Below are 21,436 nucleotides of genomic sequence, written 5' to 3'. Positions count from 1 at the left end.
AGGTACAAATCTGTACGCTGATTAACATCTAATTTGCATACATAAGTACATAACCCCACCCACTCCAATGAAATTGTGGGATACCAACTTTCAAATGCAAACTGAATACCAGACAACCAAAACATGGCACTAGTCCTCCTGCAGCCATTCCAATGTCCCATTCTTAGTTTGAGAGGCAGCCTTACAAGACTATCTGCAAATATATAGAGCTGAGTAAATTTTTCTGTATTATAGAGCTAAATTGTTGCTTAGATATTGGTCGTCTTACTGCTCTGTAAATAAACAGAGATCAGTATATATTTTTTTGGCTTTATAATTTGCACATTCCTCACATCTGTGCTGAAACTGTTCCCCCCACCCCCCCCTCATTTTCTGCCTTGTCTTCAGCTGATATAATTGGCTTTATAGCTGGTGTGTGTGCCCTATTAACTAACAATCTGCATTCAAACTGGAAACTTCGTTTGAGAGAGCGCCTTACAAGACTATCTGCAAATATATAGAGCTGAGTATATTTTTCTGTATTATTCTGTATTAGAGCTAAATTGTTGCTTAGATATGGTCTTACTGCTCTGCAAATATATAGAGATCAGTATATATTTTTTGGCTTTATAATTTGCACATTTCTCACATCTGTGTTGAAACTGTTCCCCCACCCCCCCTCCTTGTTCTTGGTTGTAGTTTAAATTTGGTGGCTTTTGCAGTGCCCGCCCCACTGTAGATTTGATCTAGGACACTCCCCCAGTCCCATCTCTTTACCGCATTCTACCTAATAAACCCTTTCTGCACTTGCTTTTAGCCCTTTTTAATTTAATTACATTTTTTCAAACTGTGTGTGGACTAATATTGCTACATACTCAAGTGTGCCAGCTTGCACTGCATGAGAATTGTTTTTACTACTGCTTTTGCTACTTTTCTGGAAAAAAAAAACGTTCCTACTTTATTTTGCTTTTGCGTCATCTTAAAAGTACTCAATTGTATTTATTACTGCTTGGTGTAACTCATTCTAAGCCTTTTAGTTTAATCACTTGGGCTTCAGACCAGTTGTTTTACATTAAGAGGGTTTGTGGTCTGCACTGTAGTGGCAGAACAGGTAGCTTACATCCTTCTAAGTTGGGAACTGCTGATTGAGGGCTCAGTGTCTGTTATTCTAAAAGTGTATTAATTCTGGTTTAAGCACTTGGGCTTTCAGGCCAGTTATTTTACATTAAGAGGGTTCGTGGTCTGCACTCTTGTGCGAGGAGAGGCTGGACTCTGGCCTTCTGAGCTGGGAATTTCTGGTTAAAGGCTTATAGTGCATGCATAACTGAACTGCTTCTTACTGAAATTGGTACACCTTGTTTGCTGTAGCATAGAATAGATCCAAGCCTGCTGAAACTAGCTTTGTTTGTATAACTTGAGCACTAATACAGGCATTCTTTAAAGTATTCAACTGTATCTATTACTGCTTGGTAGTAACTTGATTAAAGTGTAGCTATCATTCTAAGTCTTTTGGATTAAGCACTTAGGCTTCAGACCAGTTGTTTTACATTAGGAAGGTTTGTGGCATGCACTGTGGTGGCAGGACAGGTAGCTTACATCCTTCTAAGTTGGGAACTGCTGATTGAGAGCTCAGTGTCTGTTATTCTAAAAGTGTATTAGTTCTGGTTTAAGCACTTGGGCTTCAGGCCAGTTATTTTACATTAAGACGGTTCGTGGTCTGCACTCTTGTGGGAGGAGAGGCTGGACTCTGCCCTTCTGAGCTGGGAATTTCTGGTTAAAGGTTTATAGTGCCTGCATATTTGAACTGTTTCTTACTGAAATTGGTACACCTTGTTTGCTGTAGCATAGACTAGATCCAGGCCTGCTGAATCTAGCTTTGTATGGTTGTTGTTTGTTTGCTTGTTATTTCCCTGGAACGCTAATTCCACCTAAAACGCGGCTCTTCAGAGCTTCTGTGGATCCCTAGTGATATCTGCATTGCTTACTGTACTTACTTCCTTGTTTCACTTGAAAGAAAGTTACTGTTTGTCGTTTTTGCATTTAAGTTACCTGTAACACATTGCACTTAAGTTACCAGGCACTTGCTCACTAAGCAATTATACAAGTCAGCACTAAAAAATTAAAAGCACTACACCATCACAATCTCCCCTTGAGTACCTTGTTCCCCACTGGCCCTTATTTTCAATTATAAAGGAATTCCCAATACTATTCTAGCATGTCCAAAGGTCAGTTGTCAATCTCCTCTCTGGTCCAGCTGGTGAATCTGGGAATCTTGAGGCAATGTTACAACTGCCTCATGTACACAGACAACCCTCTCCTCCTCCCAACAAATTCCAACACATGTGAGAGATGCAACTTTATAGCCAAACTGGAGGCTAAGCTCTCTCAACTCAGTACTGGCATAACCAGTCAGGAGGAGAAGGAAACCACACTCACTACAATTCCAGTCTCACACAGACCTACCATGACAGCAAACCAAACACACAATCACACAAAAACATACATGGAGGCTCTAAATAAAGATCTGCCTAAGCAGCAGAGACCTCCAAAGCAGACACCCAAGCAACCGCTACCCCAAAACAAAACACGTGCAACACATAGCTCACAAAGCCAGTGTGCCAAACAGTCACAGCCCTTAAGGCTAAACAACACACCTGATACACTTGTAATAGGTGACTATCGTCAGGCACACTGACGTCCCGCTCACCAGGCTGAACAAGGAGAAGGTCATGGTGAGCAGTCTGTCGGGCGCTAGGATCCGCCACATAACACAAGCACTCAGGTCACTCCAAGGCAAGTACAAATATGACTCAGTCATTGTCCATGCTGGTGTGAATGACCCGAGATGTACCTCCCTGGACTACATGTAAAGAGACAGAGGAGCTCTCTGAGCATGTAGCCCAGGCCGGTATGAGACCCTGACCTTGAGTAGCATCTTACCCTCACCAAGAATGATGCCAAAATATGAAGACAAGATGATCAATTTCAACAATTGGCTTAAGTATTGGTGTCATTCAAAGGGGATCCAATGCCTGCCAGCCTGGGATGATATGCTCGACAAGCCACGATGCTTCTCTAAGGACGGCTTGCACCGGTCACTCCTGGGCTTTCAGATATTGGCAAAGGCTCTTGCTACCCCCATAGTGCCTTTTTTAGGCAAGGTTCAAAAGACAAACCCACCTCCATAGGTATTACAAGGGATAAGAAACTAAGAGTAATGCTACTCAATGCCAGAAGTCTAAACCTCAAGATGCATGCACTCGAAACTCTCCTTAGCATGGAGAACATCGATACCTGTGCAGTAACAGAAACCTGGTTCAGGGCTCCCGAGAGCACCCCAGCACTACCAGGTTATACCTCATACCATGCTTTTCGGCCCCAAAACTTGGACCGAACTACAAAGGGAGGGGGAGTATCAATACTCAAAGATACCCACACCTCCAGGTTGGTGGCACAGCACGAAGCATCAGAGACTATCCATGTGCAACTAACAGTGGGTAAAACTGCCTTCCAGTTTATAGCCTGCTACAGACCACCCTCCCAAACCCAGGAACCCCACTCAGCCTTCCTGAGAACACTGGAAAATATGAAGGTCTCTCCAAACACCATTATATTGGGCGACTTCAACTACCCAAACATAGACTGGGAGCATTACTCTAGCTCCAACACCCTAGCCCAAAGGTTCCTAGAATTCATAAACTCAAATGCTATGGAACAACTTGTTACCACTCTCACAAGAGGGGAAAACATACTGGACCTGATCATCACCAACATGGGGACTCTATGCTCCAGACCAGAAGTGTATCCCTCACTGGTAAGATCAGACCATAAACTAATCCAACTGGATATTCACATCCCGACCCCACCCCCTGCCCAGAAAACCACAGTGAAAAACTTCTCTAAAGCAAATTTCACACTCCTCAAAACCGAGGTGGAATCCTTCAAAACCCCTGGGCCTGTGGAAAATACGGCCCAGACCGCAGAATCCTTTATAAATGCATTCTATGAACACCTTCAGGAATGCATGGATCATGCAATCCCAAATAAAACCAAGACCCAATCCTCCAAAGGCAGACATCCTGTCTGGTGGACCCCAGCCATAAACAAACTATACAATAGAAGGAGGAAGCTACTACATGATAGAGCAAAATTCCAAAAAGGGAAGGCATCTCTGATCAGTATTAGCAAAAAACTACGGGCACTCCTAAATTCGTCTAAAGGCCAGCTTCAGGAGAAAAATTGCACAGGACACTAAGGATAATCACAAGGCTTTCCTTAGTTACATTAGGAACCTGTGTGGGAATTCCCAGATATGCTCAGAATTAGTCCAAAATGACAAAAAATACACCGAATCCACAGACATTGCCAACATCCTAGCTAACAGGTTCAGGGCAAACTTCTCCCCCCCCCGCTCCCCACCAAAAGGGCAAATATCTACCCCAGCAGAGTGCTGCCCCCCTGACATCTCAGATTCTCAGGTTAGAGCCGCCCTCTCCAAAGCAAAAAACACAGCATCAATGGGACCAGACGGTGTCCCGGGCTGCGCCCTACATGAACTCCAAGTAGAGCAAAACCCAAACATAAAACTACTGTTCAATCTCAGCCTTACTACAGGATATGTACCCAAAGAGTGGCGTACAGCAACAGTGGTCCCTCTCCACTAAGGTGGTGCCTCAAAGGACCCTGGAAACTATTGCCCCATAAGCCTGACTAGCTTGGTCTGCAAAGCTATGGAAAGGATCATCATGGACATCATAAATAAAGATACTGGGGACCACAGACACTGGATCCTACCTAGTTCGGCTTTAAGGGCAGATCCTGCCTCTTAAACCTGGTCAACTTCTTTGAAACAGTCAACAAGGCCAGTGACGAAGGGAAGGTGGTCCACACAGCCTACCTGGACCTCGCAAAAGCCTTCGATACAATACCCCACTCGGGCATTATAGATATGCTCACCAGCTTAAATATAAACCCCTATGTCACTAGATGGGTTGCAAACTGACGACAGAACTCACATGGTTAGAATTGCTGGAGCCATGTCAGACTCCAAACCAGTTACAAGTGGCATCCCACAAGGCTCAGTCCTGGGACCTCTCTTGTTTGATATATATATTTCTCGGAGGTACAGGCCAACACGGAAGGACTGTGGCTGACCCGCAGATGACTGCAAACTGGGCGCCATAATCGACTCTCCAGCCGACAGAAGCATCCTCCAAAAGGGCCTCATAGAAACAGAAAACTGGTGCCAGAGCCATGGCTTCATGCTAAACGCCAAAAAGTGTATAGTCATCCCCTTTGGCAAAAACAAAGTGCCCACAAATTACCACATAGGTGGTAATCCATTAAGTACAGAAGAAGTAATTAGGGACCTGGGGAACCAAGTTGATAGTAATCTCTCATTTGACAAGCACGTGGCCAAAGTGGTTAGAAAAACATTTTATACAGCTCACCTAATCATGAAGGGATTCACATCTAGATCAGGGGAGGTCATCGTGCCTCTTTACTCATCCCTCATCAGGCCCATAATCGAGTACAATGCCCCTTTTGGGATGTACCTTACCAAACACCTGCAGCAACTGGAAAGACCCCAAAAGTACCTCACCAAGAGGATCAAAGGGCTCAAACAGATGCCATATGCTGCCCGGTTAAAGAAACTCCAAGCTCTACTCAGTGGAATACCGCCTGCTCAGAGGCGATCTGTGCCTGACGTATAAAGCCATGTCCAACCCGGAATTAAGGGACATGCTGCACCTCAAAAAATCCAAATCCCATCGAGCTACGCGCTCCAGAAACTTGAACCTCAGCACTGAAATAAATAGGACATGCTGGAGGGACAGATTCATAACCCAGAGGCTCCCCTTCACTCTGGAATAAAATCCCAGTCCAGGTTAGGCAGAGTCCCTCATTGACTCTCTTCAAGAGGAATCTTGATGAGTGGATGGGAGATCATAGGTTTACCCCGGGTATCACTTCTGTGTCACTGTTAGACAGAGGCACAGTATACTAACCTCGAAAAAGGGCATAGCAAAATTAACTTAAAATTGGTGGCGAAAGCCAAACATACTCTGGCTAGGCTTATAAAATGCCCTAGGGCAGATAGCCTAGTATGAACCTATTACCTGACTATTTTGCCCCATTTACCATAAACACTAATGTGTGCATACTGCTTTACTTCTACAATGATTATTTGGATTTTTTTTACATTTTGCAGCACAACAATGCACAAACACTAACAGGCATCTGCTAGACAAAGCAATACTGTCTCACAATGAAAATAGACTTGGCATTAAAACTTCTCTGCCCTTGAAACTCACATTCATTGAAACAGCACTGAAACCCACACCACATCCAAAGAAAATGCATCTGGCCAGTGGTGGATAAAGATTACCTTTGGGTGTTTTCAAATCATTGGCAATTTGCACACAAAACAAGAAACATACAGGTGTTCTTTTCTTTGATACACCTTCCTAACTTTTATTAAGTTATATTTCCTTGTATAATACAGCACACTTGTTAGACAGAGTGCATTTTAAATTTGTTTGAACATTTTTCCAGTAGGCTGCACTGTAGGCAATGAAGCTAATTGTATGAACCAATAATGACAAAACTGCCCAGTTCAGAACATTTCCATTATAAAAGCCTAGTTCCACACCCACACTATAAATAGAATGACAGTAGTGTAAGCCATAGACATCCTGCACAGCTTCTCGCACTTATTTTCAATTTCATTTTGGGGGGGGGGTTGGGGACAAAAGGTAAAAAAACAGGGACACAATTTAAACATTGCTTGTATAACTTTGGAAAATTACTAGAATAAAATGTGTTACCACCATGCATTTCACTGGCAAGTCTTGAACCCAGGACCCTATGCTCTACAGTGAGAGCAACATACCACTATGCCAAATCAGAGATTTCCTGAACAATAGGAAGACTGGAACTCAATGGCCATCATTTAGTGAATTCAGTTCTCACTTCTCACCATAGCTCTCAACCTCTCAGCACAAAAAACCTGGACAAAGCCAATAATGGGGGAATACAAAATCAGTTCTCACTTCTCACTCACCATAGCGCTCAACCTCGTAGCAAAAAAAAACCTGGACAAACAAATCCAATAATGGAGGAATACAAATTCTGCTCTCAACTCTTAGCACAAAAAATCTGGACAACACTCACAAGTGGTGGCGGCTAGGGACTTTAGGCTCTTTTCACCCTGTACTGAAGGTACAGGGTTTGAACCTTAATACCTCTTAGCCACCAGGTGTATTAAATGGGGGCATTTTCTCTCTCACACACACACAAACACACACACCTAATGCTTATTCCTATTTCTCCTCTCAGACTATGCTGAAACGTTTAGGAAGTGCATTGGAAAATAAATAAATGAGCGTCCATAATGGTATATTCAAGGAAAATAAGTATTATATATGTCAACACACAAGCATGCAAACATTATATTTTATATATTTATATATGTACGTATATATATATATATATATATATATATATATATATATATAGATCCAAAGAAGAACAAGAAAAACCTTGAGTATCAATAAAATCACCCATGGAAGGCAGCAATGTCAAATAAAAGTTCTTGTAGAACAAAGCGTGTAGACACAGTCAAGGAGAAAGAGCCAAATAGCTGGATACACAAATTTATTGTAGCAAAGAATCGTAAGCGCTTTCACAGGGACACCCCTGCTTCCTCAGACGATACAAATAAAATGAATAAAGCAAGTTAAAATACTCTTCTTACTAGCCAATTAACCAATCAGCAATGAATTAACAACAAATTAGTAACACACCCTGATACCTAGCTGTCACACTTCTATCTAGCAGATGCATCAAAAACCTTAGCTATAGTAACAAATAAGTAAATATAAAACTAAAACACAACGTGCATAGGTTGTCAATTTATACACATAACATCATATTCACATTACATTGATCAAAGAAACTATATTAAACGTTAAAAACAAATCATTAAGCATAATGTCAATGCTTAAAGTTAAATAACACTGTAAAAGAATCCTGTTTATATAGGTTAACCATCTAAAATACTAAATAGTTATTAAAAAATTGCTAAAATTAAAATATGACATAAACGTTTAATCAATATGTAATATAGAGTTATGACATATAAAAATATATATCAACGCAAGGGTCTACCTTTTAAAGTAGGCTTGATGGTAACACTCTCATTAAGGCCATACCCTCTATGGGAGCCTAGTCTAAATATCCATCTTAATTCAGCTTGTTCTGTTAAGTTGTAGATATCTCCCAGTCTAACATTAGGATATTGCACATGTAGGACCTGAAAGCTAAAACTGTGGTCCGGGCCTTCATTTAGAATATGCTTTGCTAGGGCACTGTATTCATGTTTCCTTTCAATACAGTAAATGTGGTCTCTAATTCTTTCTCTTAAAGTTCTGTTGGTCTTCCCAACATAGAACTTAAAGCATTTTGTGCAATAGGCCACATAGACCACATTGCGAGTGCGGCAAGTGCTGCTGTTCCTAATTTCCCACAGCACACCCGTTTCTGGGTGCCTAAAGAAACGTGATTCATCCACGTAAGGACATTGTGCACAAGTGCCACATTTCTTGGTCTCTAGCAGGGCAAAACTGGACTGTACTCTTTGACCCATTCCCATATTGTTATAGTATAGATGCTGTTTAAGGTTCCTCATATTCTTATGTGCAAAAATGGGTACATCACCCACAATCTTCCTAGTAGTAGTGTCAGCTGTTAGGATATTCCAACTGTTGGCCACCACTTGCTTTATTATATTAGTGTTGCTCCCAAAGGGAATAGTTAAGGCTAGGCCATGTTTATGGGACGACCCACGTGCAGAATATAGTCTATTACCAGAAAAGTATGGTTTCGCAATTGTATCTCTAAGTTGGATGGTCTCACTTAACTTAGCGTCAACTAAGGACACATTGTACCCCCTTTCTAGAAAATCAGTCCTAAGCCTATTGAGCTCGGACTTTAACGCAACATCATTGCTACATAAACGTGACACAAGCACAGCCTGCCCCTTCACAATGTTGCCAAAGATATTAGAATCGTGCATGCTGGTACCATGTAGGAAGGAAGGTCTATAACAGTTCTTCCTATATACTCTTGTATCTATTTTGGAATTGATGATAGTGATAGTAGCATCCAAATAGTCAATCTTGCTCTTAGAGTTCTCCATTGAGAACTTCAAAAAAGGATGGCTACTGTTAACCTTCTCAAAAAACTGACTTAATGAAGTAAAATCACCTTCCCAAAGAAAAAAACAAGTCATCCACAAACCGTTTATAAAAAACGATTTGTGGATGCTTGATAATCTGCTTTTGTTCCCAGGCTACCATCACCAGATTGGCATACGAGTTCGCACAACTCGTACCCATTGCAACACCGTTCTTCTGTATGTAGCAATGATCATAAAAAATAAAGAGATTGTTTTTCAATACACATTCCAACAAGAGACACAAAAAATCAGTCCTACTGTTACTTAAATGCCCACACTCAACTAATAATTCTTTTACCATCATGATACCCGAGTCATTAGGAATGCATGTGAAAAGTAACTCTACGTCCATAGTCACAAGAATTAACCCTTTAACGTGCCCCCTCAACTCAAAGTCATAGAGGCTAGTCAAAAAATGCTGTGCATCACGTAATATATAATCATATTTCAAAAGGACTTTACCTAGCTCAGCGTCCAAATAAATAGACATTGGCTCGGTTAGCCAACCTGCTCCAGACACAATAGGTCTGAAAGCAGGTTTATACAAGGTTCTTGTGCACCTTGGGAAGTCCATAAATTGTGGGTATTTTTGGGTAATCAACCTTCAGATAGTCACACATATCAGCATTAATTAGCCCTAGTACTTTACACTCATCACATACATTATCAAGCCTATGCTTAATAGAATCCACAGACCCTGGATCAACCTTGGCATAAACATAACTAGATAACATATCTGACATTGTGCATAGATAACAGTCACTGTTCATCACAACAAGGGAACCTCCCTTGTCTGCAGGTCGTATCACGATGTCAGTGTTGTGCTTAAGGTCATTTAACACAGACCTCTCAAATCTGGTGAGATTGCATTGACATTATGCTTAATGATTTGTTTTTAACGTTTAATATAGTTTCTTTGATCAATGTAATGTGAATATGATGTTATGTGTATAAATTGACAACCTATGCACGTTGTTGTGTTTTAGTTTTATATTTACTTATTTGTTGTTACTATAGCTAAGGTTTTTGATGTATCTGCTAGATAGAAGTGTGACAGCTAGGTATCGGGGTGTGTTACTAATTTGTTGTTAATTCATTATGTAATGTTTATGCCAAGGTTGATCCTGGGTCTGTGGATTCTATTAAGCATAGTAAGTAAAGTACTAGGGCTAATTAATGCTGATATGTGTGACTATCTGAAGGTTGATTACCCAAAAATACCCACAATTTATGGACTTCCCAAGGTGCACAAGAACTTGTATAAACCTGCTTTCAGACCTATTGTGTCTGGAGCAGGTTGGCTAACCGAGCCAATGTCCTTTTGAAATATACGTGATGCACAGCATTTTTTGACTAGCCTCTATGACTTTGTTGAGTTGAGGGGGCACGTTGAAGGGTTAATTCTTGTGACTATGGACGTAGACTCACTTTTCACATGCATCACTAATGACTCCGGTATCATGATGGTAAAAGAATTATTAGTTGAGTGTGGGCATTTAAGTAACAGTAGGACTGATTTTTTGTGTCTCTTGTTGGAATGTGTATTGGAAAACAATCTCTTTATTTTTTATGATCATTGCTACATACAGAAGAACGGTGTTGCAATGGGTACGAGTTGTGCGAACTCGTATGCACATCTGGTGATGGTAGCCTGGGAACAAAAGCAGATTATCAAGCATCCACAAATCGTTTTTTATAAACTGTTTGTGGATGACTTGTTTTTTCTTTGGGAAGGTGATTTTACTTCATTAAGTCAGTTTTATGAGAAGGTTAACAGTAGCCATCCTTTTTTGAAGTTCTCAATGGAGAACTCTGAGAGCAAGATTGACTATTTGGATACTACTATCACTATCATCAATTCCAAAATAGATACAAGAGTATATAGGAAGAACTGTTATAGACCTTCCTTCCTACATGGTACCAGCATGCATGATTCTAATATCTTTGGCAACATTGTGGGGCAGGCTATGCGTGTGTAAACGTTTAAGTAGCAATGATGTTGTGTTAAAGTCCGAGCTCAATAGGCTTAGGACTGATTTTCTAGAAAGGGGGTACAATGTGTCCTTAGTTGACGCTAAGTTAAGTGAGACCATCCAACTTAGAGATACAAGGGCAAAACCATACTTTTCTGGTAATAGACTATATTCTGCACGTGGGTCGTCCCATAAACATGGCCTACCTTAACTATTCCCTTTGGGAGCAACACTAATATAATAAAGCAAGTGGTGGCCAACAGTTGGAATATCCCAACAGCTGACACTACTACTAGGAAGATTGTGGGTGATGTACCCATTTTTGCACATAAGAATATGAGGAACCTTAAACAGCATCTATGCTATAACAATATGGGAATGGGTCGAAGAGTACAGTCCAGTTTTGCCCTGCTAGAGACCAAGAAATGTGGCACTTGTGCACAATGTCCTTACGTGGATGAATCACGTTTCTTTAGGCACCCAGGAACGGGTGTGCTGTGGGAAATTAGGAACAGCAGCACTTGCCGCACTCGCAATGTGGTCTATGTGGCCTATTGCACGAAATGCTTTAAGTTCTATGTTGGGAAGACCAACAGAACTTTAAGAGAAAGAATTAGAGACCACATTTACTGTATTGAAAGGAATCATGAATACAGTGCCCTAGCAAAGCATATTATAAATGAAGGCCCGGACCACAGTTTTAGCTTTCAGGTCCTACATGTGCAATATCCTAATGTTAGACTGGGAGATATCTAACAAGCTGAATTAAGATGGATATTTAGACTAGGCTCCCATAGAGGGTATGGCCTTAATGAGAGTGTTACCATCAAGCCTACTTTAAAAGGTAGACCCTTGCGTTGATATATATTTTTATAAGTCATAACTCTATATTACATATTGATTAAACGTTTATGTCATTTTAATTTTAGCAATTTTTTAATAACTATTTGGTATTTTAGATGGTTAACATATATAAACAGGATTCTTTTACAGTGTTATTTAACTTTAAGCATTGACATTATGCTTAATGATTTGTTTTTAACGTTTAATATAGTTTCTTTGATCAATGTAATGTGAATATGATGTTATGTGTATAAATTGACAACCTATGCACGTTGTTGTGTTTTAGTTTTATATTTACTTATTTGTTGTTACTATAGCTAAGGTTTTTGATGTATCTGCTAGATAGAAGTGTGACAGCTAGGTATCAGGGTGTGTTACTAATTTGTTGTTAATTCATTGCTGATTGGTTAATGTTAATTGGCTAGTAAGAAGAGTATTTTAACTTGCTTTATTCATTTTATTTGTATCGTCTGAGGAAGCAGGGGTGTCCCTGTGAAAGCGCTTACGATTCTTTGCTACAATAAATTTGTGTATCCAGCTATTTGGCTCTTCTCCTTGACTGTGTCTACACGCTTTGTTCTACAAGAACTTTTATTTGACATTGCTGCCTTCCGTGGGTGATTTTTATTGATATATATATATAAATCTCTCTCGCTCTATATATATACACACACACATATATATATATATATATATATATATATATATATATAGATATATAGTTCCACTTCATATCATCGAATTATCATTTCATCGAATTTCTAATCAGAGACCAAATCGTCGAAAACTCATTTCATCGAATCTCAAATCATTGAAAACTATAAAGCAGCTAAAAATAACATCCCAGACACTGTTTACTATGTTTATGCAGGGGGGCAAGCCCCCCTGCGCCCCCCACACCCCCTGTAATTGAATATACCAACTCCAAGGTTGCACTACAGTGGGGTTAGGAAATTACCTTGTCCCCCTGCATAAATGTAGCAAAAACTTTGTGGAATGTTATTTGTAGTTGCTTCATAGTTTTCAATGATTTGAGATTCGATGATATGAGTTTTCAATGAAATGAGTTTTCGACTATTTGGTTTCGATTTGAAATTCGATGAAATGATAATTCGATCATACGAAATGGAACCATATATATATATATATATATATATATATATATATATATATATATATATATATATATATATATAATCTATATATCTATATCTAATCTATATATATATATATATATATATATATATATATATATATATATATATATACACATATACATATATATATATATCTATATCTAATATATATATATATATATATATATATATATATATATATATACACACACATACACACACCCAGTTACATCTTTACATTGAAAGGGTTTGTCACTGCTTTAATGGCCTTTGCTTTCTTGTTGCAATTTCATCATTCAGAAAAGTATTCAATTAAGAAAAACTACCACAGAAATCTGTAAGAAGAGCAAGAGGGAGGCTTCATGGCCTCTTCAACCAGTCTTAAGGTAACTGCAGTCATTCAGGACGGCCGCCTCACGTTTTAGAAGTGTTTTCAGAACAGTAACTAAACCTGCATCTTAATTTTTATTAGGAATGGAGTTTGTAGGTATAACAAATATAACACACACACACACACACACACACACACACACACACACACACACACACACACACACACACACACACACACACACACACAATGTAATTTAGCTTCTTCGACTTTACTGCCATCAGCATATTTACACAGCTACTGGGGAATCAGCAAATTCTTCAGTCGGGTGTAGCTACAGCATGTGTATTAATTATTCATTAAATGCAGTTTGACTTGTTACTACACAGATTTATGCTGCTGCTGGAGCAAAGCTATGTCCTGAACACATGCACACACAGACATGTAATTTAGCTTCTTCAACTTTACTGCCATCAGCATATTTACACAGCTACTGGGGAATCAGCAAATTCTTCGGTCGGGTGTAGTGACAGTACGTGTATTAATTATTCATTAAATGCAGTTTGATTTGTTACTATACAGATTTGTGCTGCTGCTGGAGCAAAGCTATGTCCTGAACATGCGCACACACACACACACACACACACAGACGGACTTCATTTTCTTACAGAGTCTCAATTCCCCCAAATAGACTGCCATTATTCCGAACATAAAAGCTTTTGTCTTTATTCTTGACAGAGTGCCGTTCTTCCGAACATAAAAGCTGCTGCCAAATCTGATCTGCTGATAATCCATTATACAAGAGTTAAAAGCTGCTGCCAAAAGCTGCCGATAATCTGTTACAAGAGTTCCCACTCACATGTGGGCAGCCGGAAATGATGCGTGCACGATGGTCCTTGAGCTCAATTCTGATTGGCTGGTAGCTCTAACGGAGCTGACGTCATTGCGCACGGGATGATGTCAGCTCAAAATGAAAAAAACAAAAGAAAAATTGGACCCCAAAACTCAGTAAAACGAGAGTAAATAGGTATGGTTGGGAGGTCCAATTCCCAGTGGCTCTGTCGAGTAGAGCCACTGGAGTTATCCCCAGGGTGAATTTTCTATTTCCCATCCACTCATCAAGATTTCCCTTGAAGAGGGTCAGTGAGGTGCTCTGCTTGACATGTATGGGTAGTCTATTCCATAGCACGGGCAGTCTCTGGGTTATGAACCTGTCCCTCCAGTACATTCTGTTGAATGTGGTAATGAGGTTGAGGTCTCTGGAGCAGTGTGGAGGGATTGGGATTTCTTTAGTTGTAGCATTTCTAACAGAGCTGGGGTCAGACATGGCTTTGTAAATCAAGCAGAGATTGCCTCTAAGCAGGCGATATGAGACACAGAATAGTTGGGAGTTTTTTTGAGTCTGTCCGTATAGGACAAGTGTTTAAGACCTAGTATCCTCTTTGTGAGGTACTTTTGCAGCCTCTCCAGTTGTTGCAGGTGTCTAGTGAGGTACATGCCAAATGGGGCATTGTACTCAATGACTGGCCTAATGAGGGAAGAGTAGAGGGAGACAATGACCTCTTTCTTCCTGGATGCAAAACCCTGAGTAATGAGATGTGCCACATAAAATGACTTTCTGACCACAGTGGCAATGGGGTGATCAAAAGAGAGGTTGCTGTCAATCTGTGTTCCCAGATCTCTTATAATGCCTTCTGGGTTCAGTGGACTACCATCAATGTGGTAATTCAAGAGAACTGGGTTTTTCCCAAAGGGGATAACGACACATTTTTTGGCATTGAGCTTAGAGCCATGGTTCTGACAACAGTCGTTGGTCTCAGTGAGGCCATTCTGTAGGACAGCAACATCATTTGGGGAGTTAATAATAGCTCCCAACTTGCAATCGTCTGTGAACTTTGTCAGCTAGAGTCCCTACGTGTTGGCCTGGACTTCAGAGAAGCAGATACCAACAAGAGAGGACCCAGGACTGACCCCTGTGAGACTCCACTCGTGACTAGTCGGCAGTCTGACTTGGAGTCAGCTACTTCCACATTGTGGGTTCTATCGGTGAGCCAGTTTGCAACCCACCTAGTGATACAGGGGTTGATGCCTAGTTTAGTGAGTTTTTCTATGATTCCTGAGTAGGGAATTGTATCAAAGGCCTTGGCCAGATCAAGTTATTCTGTATGAACCACCTTGTTCTGCATCCACGATCCAACGAATGTATGGAAGGTAATGAGAATGTATTGAAACAGAAGTTAATGTACAAAGAAAGTATACATATTTTAAAATACAAGACCTTAGTTCCTAAGGGCTTGAATAAGGAGTTAAATTGGAGAGGTTTGCTTTAAATTTATTGATGTTTTAATTGACTGCTTAATTAATTAATTGAATGTAATTTAAAGTTGGATATAAAAAGTGTGGTTTTTGTAACTGCTTTACTCCTTGAAGGTGGTTACGCCGAGGCGCTAGAATAAAGTGACTGTTTTACTACATGGTTATTTTGTGTTACTTGAACAGAACTGCAGTTACATTTGGATCGTGGTTGTAGAACATTGTGGAATAAGAGAAGGAGTTTGGTCGTGGTGTTGCTTAACATGTCTTCAGATCCAAATGTAAATGTTCCTTGCCCTTTCTGTGAGGATTCCATTCCTGTTTTGGGAGCAGCAGGAGGGTTGGAGTCCCAGGTGGGATCCCAGAGGATTATGGAACATTATCTAAATGGTACAGTACATGCATCCAATTTAATTCTGGAGAATCGTCCTATTAGCCAAGGTACTGGCCCTCTCTTTGATGCTTTTATTACTGAAAGAACAAAACAAGTGACTGACCCCTTTATGGCTGTGGGTCAAACTAAGTGTGATTCCCACAGGTAAGAGGGAAGTTTGTGACAAATTTGAAAGATTGTTGGAGAAAGAGATGAAGACATATTTTAATATTCTGGGACTACAAAGATATACTGATCTCAAAATAACACCAAGGGGACTGAGATTTATAAAAAATCTGAGTTTACCTTTTGATCTAACTTATCCTATAGAAACACAGTTCAGAGAACTGTGCGTGAATGCCTCACATAGATCTGTGACCGAATGGTTACACATTCTTTTGGAGAGGGACCAGGCAAAGCATAAACAACTAAAACAAGAACTAGCCTTGTTATCCCACACTATCAGTACTTCTTTGGGGACTCAGAATGTCAATTTCTTGGAGAAAATCAATAAGAAGTTGTCCGCTTTGGAAACGGACTTAATAGAATATAAGAAAACTAAACTGACGAGAGATATTAACGATTATGAAAAGGGGGCCATGCATTTCTACCCACATCCAATTGGAAGACAAGAAATCAAAGTCATCATGTAAGCTTTAAAACAACTTCAACTTCCTTTGTATTGGAGGGTACCAGCTACTATGAAATGGACGAAAATGAAGATTTCCCTGATTTGCCTCAACCGCAGCATCCAGAAGAGTACAGAAGGGAATTTCGGAGCAACAAGGACCAAAACCAGCACCAACAGGACTGGAAAAGGGGCAGAAATTATGGATACAATGATAATAACACAAACGAAAGCCAAAGAAGGGACTATAAACAAGGACAGGGTAATGGACAACAATACAACAAAAGATTTAGTCGAAAGTACTAACAAGGTATGTACTAAGTCTAGTCTTGTGCTTAATCTGTCTAATTGTAATCTAACAGAGGAAAGTACAGTTGTGCACACTTACCATAAATGTAGATGTTAGTGTGTGTTCACTGTTGCAGTCATTACATTTGGGTTATCTGCCTGCAGGTAGCCCTCAGCCGGCCTGAATATCAAAGTCTTAGATTCCTGCATCGGATGCTGTCTCTTCTTCCATGACGTCAAGTCGTCAGGGGTATAAAACATGCAGCCGATGCCATTACATCAGTTTTTCTTGCCCCAGATGTCAGGTGCCCCCCATAATGGAAAGCAATTATATGTTAGATTACACCTCCATCAAAAAGCAAATACACCAGAAAGCTGAAATACACTAAACAAGAAGAAAAGTATAGCCAAGAGAAGTCAGGGGGCTGGAGGGAGGGTAACCAGGACTGCAACAGTGAATACACTTGAACACCTACATTACAACTGCACTATGTTCTTCGTGTTTCACTGTTACAGTTATTACATTTAGGTTGATTCCCAAAGCTAAGGAAGGGAGAAGGAAGTTAGAGAGCATTAGGACCAGTTATTAAGCCCTGCAAAACTGCAGTGGCAAAACCAGCTCTGGATTTCAAAAAAAAATAGGCATGTGGTAATGCTTGGTGAAGGTATGTACAAAGCTTCAGGTAGAAGCTTCTAGGATATCCCTGGTAGGGACACCTCTGAGAAAGGCTGTAGAGGTAGATGCAGCCCTGGTGGAATGTGATTTTATCCCATGTGGGGTAAGTTTTCCATGGTGCTTATAGCAGAAATGAACGCAATGGGCTATCCACTTAGAAATAGTTTGCTTTGAAATGGCCTTCCCCTCTGCCCCAAAGCCAACTAGCAGCTGTTCAGATTTTCTGTGAGGCTTAGTCCTGTCCAAATAAAATCTAAGTTGTCTGTGCACGTCCAAAGAGTGCAGTATTCGTTCTCCTTTGTTTTGTGGATTTGGGAAAAAAGTAGGCAAATGAATGAACTGATTAAGGGCCACACTAGACACCACCTTGGATATAAAAGGAAGGATTGGTCCTGAGGGACACCCTGTCTGCATGGATGATGACGAAGGGCTCCACTGCCATGAGGGCCTGTAATTCAGACACTCTTCTTGCTGAAGTGATGGCTAGAAGGAAGGCTGTTTTCCAAGAAAGGAATTTCAACTCTGCAGTTGCAGCTGGCTCAAAAGGAGGTAGAGTGAGCTTTTCCAATAAAAAGTTAAGGTCCCAGGCTGGAGCAGTGGCTCTCCTGGGAGGTCTTAAATTTTTGGCCCCTCTGAGGAATTGCTTTAGCAGGGGGTGAGAGAACAGGGGTGGTTCAGTATTACAATGTGCTGAAATGGAGGCATGAATTTTAATTGATGAGAAGGAAAGGCCCTTGTGGAGCATCTCTATTAAGTACGGAAGAATATGCAGTAAGCTGGGCACCGCTGTGCCCATCCCCTGAGTCTGGCTCCAGGAACAGTATCTTTTCCACTTTTCAGCATAGGATTTTCTAGTAATAGGCCTCCTTGCCTCCAGAATGACATCTAGCACCTGCTTACTGAGGGATGTTATTGGAGGGCTCAAGGAATTTAGCCAGGCTACAAGGTTCAGGGTTTGAAGCTGAGGGTGCAGAATCTGGCCCTCCTACTAGGACAGCAAGGAAGGGGTCTGAGGCAGGTGCCATGGCTCCAGCAGTGACATAATGCGCAAGAGGGGGTACCAGTGCTAGCGTGGCCAGTCTGGTACAATCAGTATTGTCCTTGGTTTGTCCTGTTTGATCTTTAGCAGAACTTTCGGGAGGAGAGGCAGAGGGGGAAAGGCATAAACTGAGAGGCTTTCCCAGGTGAAGGACAGGGTATCCACTTTCCAAGCTTGACTGTGGGAAGTCCTTGTGCAGAATTTGTCCAATTGGTAGTTCTGAGGGGAGGCAAGCAGGTCTATCTCTGGATTTCTCCATTTGTTTCTCAAAAGGTTGAATATCTTTGGTTCCAGTTTCCATTCGTGTGGGTCCATGAAATTTCTGCTTAGGTCATCTGCCAGTGAATTTAGTTTGCATGGCAGGAATTGAGCTTGTAGGTGAACTTTGTAGCTCAAGGCTGTGTTCCACAGAGCCATGGCTAGTCTGCAGAGAGGGTACGAGTGGGTTCCCCCCTGCTTGTTCTGGAAGAATGTGGTCCTTCAGTTCTGTCAGGGAATTCTGTACAGCTAACATTTCTTTTTGATTGATATGCAGGTGCATCTGACTTGGGTTCCATTTGCCCTGAATGCACTGCCCTGCCAAATGAGCCCCCATGCATAGACTGATGCATCTGTTATTCGGGCTTGGGCGGCAGGGGGTAGAGTGAATGGGAGGCCCTTGTTGTGGTAGCAGGCCTCTGCCCACCAAACGAACTCTGTCTTTATACAAGGAATGATAGGAATCACCGATTCCAAGTCCTGAGAATGTTGACACCATAGGCTTTTTAGATACCATTGTAGTTTCCTCATATGCAGTCTTGCATATGGAATTAGGATGCAAGAGGCCATGAACCCCAGGGCTTGCAGGATTTTATCTTGCAGATAGCTGGGTCTTTGTGGCCAATATTTTGAAGTAGGCTGTCAAACATACTTGTTTCTCTGGCATGCGGTATGCCATCTGGGAAGTTGTGTTCAAGCTTGCTTCCAGGAATACAATTTGTTGTCAGGGTACTAGACAAGATTTCTTTTCGTTTATGGTGTACCCCAGTGAGGTTAGAAGTTTCTTTATAAATATCAGATGTTTTAATAGCATACCCTAGCTTTCTGCCTGAATTAATTAGACAATCGTCCATGTATGGATATATTTGAATATTTCTATGTCTGCAAAATGCAATGACTGGCGCTAGACACTTTGCAAATACCCTGGGCGCAGTAGATAAGCCAAAGGGAAGTGCAGAGAACTGATAGTGCATGGAGCCTGCTCTGAAGTGTAGGTATTTCCTGCAAGATTCCCTTATTGGAATGTGTAGGTAAGCTTCCTTTAAGTCTAAGGTTGCCAACCAGGCATCTTTGCCTAGCACAGGAAGCAGCTGTTGAAGTGTCAGCATTTTGAACTTTGGGATTACCAAAAAGGTGTTTAGAATACAGAGGTCCAGGATAGGACGCCAGGAGCGGTCTTTTCTGGGTACCACGAAAAGTCTTGAGCAAAACTCTCCTTTCTTCTGCTGGGACAGGTTGAATAGCCCTGATACTTAGAAGAGAGAGAGAACCTTCTGTTGAGTCTCTGCCCACTGATTTGGGGGTACGTCTGGCCAACTGTTTGGGGTTGGTAAGGTGTGGAGGTGGAATCTGTATCTTTGGAAAGTTATATTTAAAAGCCATTTGTCCTGGGTAATGAGTTCCCAGTTTTTTGCATGCAGGGCGATCCTTCCCCCTAACGGAGCAGGCAGTTGAGCAGGGCTTGGAAGGTTAAAGGTTAAGTCATTGTGACATTTTTCCATAGAGAGGTGTATTACTACTTCCAGCTTTGGAAGAGGGAGCCCCCCCACTGCTTAGGCCTGTGAGTATCTTGAGACTGTAGCCTAGGTGGTCTGCTGTTCCTGGGTTTGAACTGAGAAGGCCTGGGAGAGACAGGAAAGGACCAATTCTTAGAAGGCCAATGCCTACTAAATCTGGGAAGCTGTACTTGCAGGAAACCTTTAACTCTTTGCATACATTTAGCTTTTTCCTCCATCTTTTTAAGGACTTCTTCTGCTTTGCTGCCAAACAAGTGGTCTTGGTTTAAGGGAGCATCCAGTAATTTAGCTTTAACATGATCTGGCAAAGTTTGCTCCTTAAGCCAAGCATGCCTTCTAAGTACAGACCCGGTGACAGCAGCCCTGCAAGCTGCTTCTAAAGAGTCAAAACCATATTGCAAAGTATGTTTACCAACTTGTTCAACAGAATGCATTAAATCCTGTAATTAATTATTTTCAACACAGTCAGGAATCAACATAATTTTCTGTTTAAGTAGTCCCATACTATGCTGCTGATACTTTAACATATGAAACTGGCAGTTTAAGGCCCTAATGGCCAATGAACCTAAGTAGCAGAATTGTATACATTCTTACCCAATCTATCCAAGGCCCTGGAATTTATATCAGAGGGAGTAGGGTTTTTGGCAGTAGTAACCTTAATGCCTTTAGGTCCTTGGGGAAATGGTCTCTGGGTCCGCAGTAGGATTCTTAAAGAGGAACTTGAGAGTCATGTACTCTGTAATACCTATCAGGCTTCCTGGGAGCTGGAGGTAAAGTGTCTGGAGAAAGGCTAGATTCCAAGAAGGAATCATCTACAATGTCCAGGACAGGAGGGATAACTAAT

General features: G+C 41.1%; 1 protein-coding gene across 3 annotated transcripts in view; it reads right to left on the bottom strand.

The window, feature by feature from the left end:
- Positions 1-21,436, bottom strand: part of CTSO (cathepsin O) — a 466,290-nt gene that overhangs the window by 89,619 nt on the left and 355,235 nt on the right. The window lies entirely within an intron of this gene.

This window comes from Protopterus annectens, chromosome 2.part1, assembly GCF_019279795.1.
Source record: "Protopterus annectens isolate FY-2018-M chromosome 2.part1, PAN1.0, whole genome shotgun sequence".
NCBI classification, from domain to species: domain Eukaryota; kingdom Metazoa; phylum Chordata; order Ceratodontiformes; family Protopteridae; genus Protopterus; species Protopterus annectens.
This window is presented reverse-complemented; position numbering and strand designations above follow the sequence as displayed.